The 4,785-nt window shown below is 32.1% G+C and overlaps 2 protein-coding genes across 2 annotated transcripts in view; one reads left to right on the top strand and one right to left on the bottom strand.

The window, feature by feature from the left end:
• LOC118743788 (alpha-N-acetylgalactosaminidase) overlaps nt 1-4,785 on the top strand; it is a gene marked incomplete in the record, with an annotated part of 15,261 nt that overhangs the window by 6,280 nt on the left and 4,196 nt on the right.
• The window catches only part of LOC118742653 (hydroxymethylglutaryl-CoA synthase 1), a 54,464-nt gene that overhangs the window by 201 nt on the left and 49,478 nt on the right, over nt 1-4,785 (bottom strand). The gene's annotated exons all lie outside the window — the stretch shown is intronic.

Raw genomic sequence — 4,785 nt, forward strand, 5'->3', positions numbered from 1 at the left:
AAAAAATATTATGAAAATTCTGCAAAATTTCACCAAAATGTTTAACTTTTAATCAGCGTCTTTACAAATTGGAATGTTTGCAGTTTTGTTGTCCATTAAAATTTAGTATAATATGCTGAAAATTTTAAGGAGCTAGAATTACCGTTAATTTTTGTATTTTTTTATATGGAAAATTGCGGAGCACCGTCAACAAAAAATTGCCAAAAATCAACGGTAGTGCCATATACAAAAAATTTAAATTAAAAAAACGCAAAATTTTAATAATTTTTGCATAAAATATCTAACTTGGATTTAAATGGTGTTTGTAAGTAATCCGCTATACTTTCATACAAAAATAATAAGCTAAAATGTCACGTCCCAGTTCATATTTGAGTCACTGTATATTCACATAAAATAAAAATCATTGAAATCGGCCCAGTATTTTAAGACTTTTGGGATTAGAGAAAATTCTCCCCGACATGAAAATTTTCTCAGAGATAAGGCTAGCAGTTTCTAATAGATTTTGGGGCGCCAAATTTGTAAAAATGGAAACTTATGGGTGAGGCTTCCTCAAGTGGGCCCCGAATTTACCAAGATTCATATTTTCCAATGATATTCAGGCAGCGCCGAGTTTTGTATTCGAAAAGTACACACTGTAAATTTTGTTGCAAAATGCCAAATAGTTTTTTTAATCCACAATTGAAAATTTTTGCAGTGTTTTGGAAATGTTTATTTTTTTTGAAAGTAAGTATCCGAATGAAAAAATTTTTTGGGTGCGGATTTAAAAAACATTAAACTATACAATAAAATTATTTCCGTTACCAAAGTTTTTTTTTTGCTTTTCAATAATTTTTTATGAAAAATTGAACATTTAAACAATTTCAAAAATGCGTGCATTTCGATATAGTTTGGTCGGAATGAATTTTTATTTGCCAGCATGCGCGCCCAACTCCCGCGCGCATGCGCAACTCGAGCATGAAAAAAAGAAGTGGAACATTCAAACGTGCTTTCTTTCTTGCGCAAAAAGTCAACGCGGTCGCGATCCAGCCGCGAGGGTCGGGCGCGCACGCTGGCAAATAAAAATTCATTCCGACCAAACTATATCGAAATGCACGCATTTTTTCATAGATAAATGCAGAAATGTTTCTTTCATAAGTTGTTGTTAAAAATTTTCGTCCACGAGGCGCAGAAATTGTTTAAATATTCAATTGTTCATAAAAAAAATTATTAAAATGCAAAAAAAAAATATTTTTGTAACGCGAATAATTTTATTGTATAGTTTAATGTTTTTTGAGTCTGCACCCAAAAATTTTTTCATTTACTCTCAAAGAAAAATGAAAATTTCCACGGCAAAAATTTTCAATTGTTGATTAAAAAAAAACTATTTGGAATTTCGCAACAAAATTTACACAGTGTACTTTTCGACTACAAAACTCGGTGCTGCCTTAATATCACTTGAGGAAGCCTTACCCTTATATGTACATATATTTGAATTTTAATAAAAATGGGGCAAATAGCGAAATCGGCTAAAAACGGCTAACTTGTTTTTGCAAACCGGCTAGCAAATCGGCTGCCGGCTAAATCGAATTTTCTCCAGCTATTTGCTATCGCAACCGGCTAAATCTAGCCGGAAAACGGCTAAACTGGCAACACTGCATACCACCTGCTTATCTACATACATATACATATGTACATATAAATGCCGTTAATTTAGTGCATACATATTCGACATGTTCTCTGTGAGTGTGACGCTCTCGCTGCACAGTGGTTCAATACTGGAATTTATTATTCATAATTCACTGGAGCTTTAATTTTTCAACCAATTTAATTAATTTTTTTTTTTGACTGAAAGCTTATGAATCTAGCAAATAGTTGAGCCCGAGTTTTGGATTTTTAGTGCAAAGTGCAGAAAAAGTAGACATTCAAAAAAATCGATTCTCCTATTCTAGTTAGTAAATGTTACATACTAAAAACTAGTTGACAACAATTTTAGGGTCCCCCAAGACGAAAAAAAAAGTACGAGAAAAATTTTAAATTTTATTTACAAAATTCCCCAAAATTAAAAAAAAGGTTTTTAGAAAAATTTTGAGTATGCAGTTTTATATATCATTAAGCTTTAGCCTAAAAAAGTGGAAGTTGTATGTGGCTAACTTTTTTCGCTAGCTTTCGAGCACATCTGTTAATTTGGAAATGAAAACATTTTTTATTGATCGACTTCCAAAAAAGGAGGAGGTTATCAGTTCATCGGAATATTTTTTTTTTATGTATGTTACCGCATAACCAAGTCAACCGATTTCGATAATTCTTTTTGCATCGAAAAGGTAGTGTCTCGGAGGTGGTACCATACTAATCTGGTTTAGATCCAATCATTGGTTCATGAAAAAATTAATATGAGAATTGAAGTTGGTTTTGTTTTTTGCTTAAAAATTACTTGTATTATCAAAAATCAACGGCTAAAAGAGCCACTTGCAACTTGCACTATATTGTACTAAAATTTAGTGATCTATAAAACTGCATACCTAAAATTTTTTTATAAACCAAAAAAAAATTAATTTTGTTGAACATTTTTTATTCATTTAAAATTGTTTATGTTATCGATTCGGAGGAACCCTAAAATTGTTTTCAACTAGTTTTTATTATGTAACATTTGTTAACTGGAACAGGAGAATCGATTGTTTTTCTTTATAATTGATACTTTTCCTGCACTTTGCACTAAAAAAGTTTAATATAATCCAATAAAAATTTAAAAATCAGGCTCAACTGGTCTCTTTCAAATTTAATAAGCTGTCATAAAAAAAATAATAATCAAATTGAGTGCCCAGAAAAGTTGGGGAACGCAACTAATACTAGTTTGAATGTCACTTGACATTGCATCATATGAAATTAAACTGGACGAATTCATATAAGATGGTGTTACTAGAACAGCTGATTTTAAATTTTTGTATCTACACTAGTACGACAGAATGTGAGCCAATACAAAATGGCGTGACTCTAGGATGTCAACAAAATTAAATGACGAAAATTGTCTCCTATTTTCTTTCATTTTGATGTTCTATTTTTCCAAAAATCACGGCATTTTTACTGAAGTGCGCTTGCTACCACCTTAAATGAATACGCCTTGTAATTAGACTTACTAATATGGTAAAATATTCATATTATACAAACGGTGAAAGAAAAGGATCAGTCCAACGCAACGTTGAAAACGTTATATTATTAAGAGCACATTCAAGTTAAAGGCTGCAAATTAAATATTCGTTTTGTTTATATTGAAACTAATTTAATAATTCAATACAAATACAATATATTAATATTAATAAACATAGAAGCAGACCCACATCAACTTCAGTCATACATATGTGCCATTAGCTCATAAATATATGCCATGGCGAGTATCTTATATGAGTTTACATTTGACCAGCGCCACCTGTAACTACTTCAGAAATTTGTATAATTTTAATATTAGCTCAAGTCCACGCATTAGTATTCATATTTGTGTTCAGTTTCATGATCGCGCTCGTCTTCGCGTTCTCTTCGTCCTCGGAATTGTGTATAAGTTAGCTATACAACCCTGTTCAAAGTATTTCAAATCACACCCTCTTTGGTGTGACGCCCTTATGGTGATGCATATGTATGTACATATTCCAATTTTCTAATTGCCTTCATTTAAGTTGAGCTTGATTTGTTAAACAGGTGGCAACTCTCCTTCATACAATTAAGAAATAAAGCCTTTTCAAAACCATTTCGATCAATACCCGTATTGTAATAATTGATTTAACTTATTAAATAATTTGAAGTTAATTTCCTATCAGGTGGCAACTTTTTTCGAAAAAATTAAACGTTATTGCACGTTATTGAGCGTTACAGATCTTGTGATATGAAAAAAAAGTTTTCACGTGTTATGCGTACATATGTCCATAAGGGTGCGCCTTATTTTTAAAATTGGACCCACAAACAAGACTGGCCCTCGACAGGTTCATTTGGTCATAAAAATCTTAGAAAAATTTAGAAAACGATTAACTTCCAAGCCTTACGAGGTATGAAAATGACGTAGCCATATTGGAGATCAGCGCACAAAAAAGTGTCACTAGAAACAAATAAGCTTTTTAACTGAATTATGGGCCCCTTTTCCTCTTTTGTGTAAACTTCAATGAATTAGTGTATGTAAGTTCTCTTGAACCACGTCTTTCCGTGATCCGATTTTGAAAACTCTTCGCAGAGCAAGTTTTTATGACCAAACGAACTTATCTAGGGGGAGTCTTGATTTGTAGCTTACAAAAAAAATTTATCCATACAAATAAGGCGCCCATTTACTTAGCACATTCTCAATACATTTTCATTGGAGATAGGGCGATCTTCAACCAAATTCTGAGATGGGCGTTTTTCAATAAAATATTGAAATAAAGCGTTCTTCAATCAAATTCTGAAGTAGGGTGTTCTTGAAAACTTTTCTGAGATATGGCGTTTTCGAACTGGCTGCCGAGATAAGTCGATCTTCCACTCAGCCATCGATATACCTATGTACAGCGCACTTATTTTTTTGAATTACAATGTGGTAAGCATTATTTCGATTAACTAATGATCCAGTCATAAAAACGTAAACAATTTACGACATATTTTAAGCATGAATTTCAATCCTCGTACTCTTAATATGCAGGGCTTGCTTTAAATATTAGAGAAAATTTTCTCAGGCGGCACAGTCGAGTTCGTTTGATATTTCGTCCAATATTTTTGTTAAATCCGTTTTGAAATTATTCAAGGTAATGTTATTAATATTACCTAGTTTGCTTGGAATACAGCCCCAAACTC

This window comes from Rhagoletis pomonella, unplaced genomic scaffold, assembly GCF_013731165.1.
Source record: "Rhagoletis pomonella isolate Grant_MI unplaced genomic scaffold, Rhpom_1.0 Rhpom_scaffold_00007, whole genome shotgun sequence".
In the NCBI taxonomy this organism is placed as follows: Eukaryota; Metazoa; Arthropoda; class Insecta; order Diptera; family Tephritidae; genus Rhagoletis; species Rhagoletis pomonella.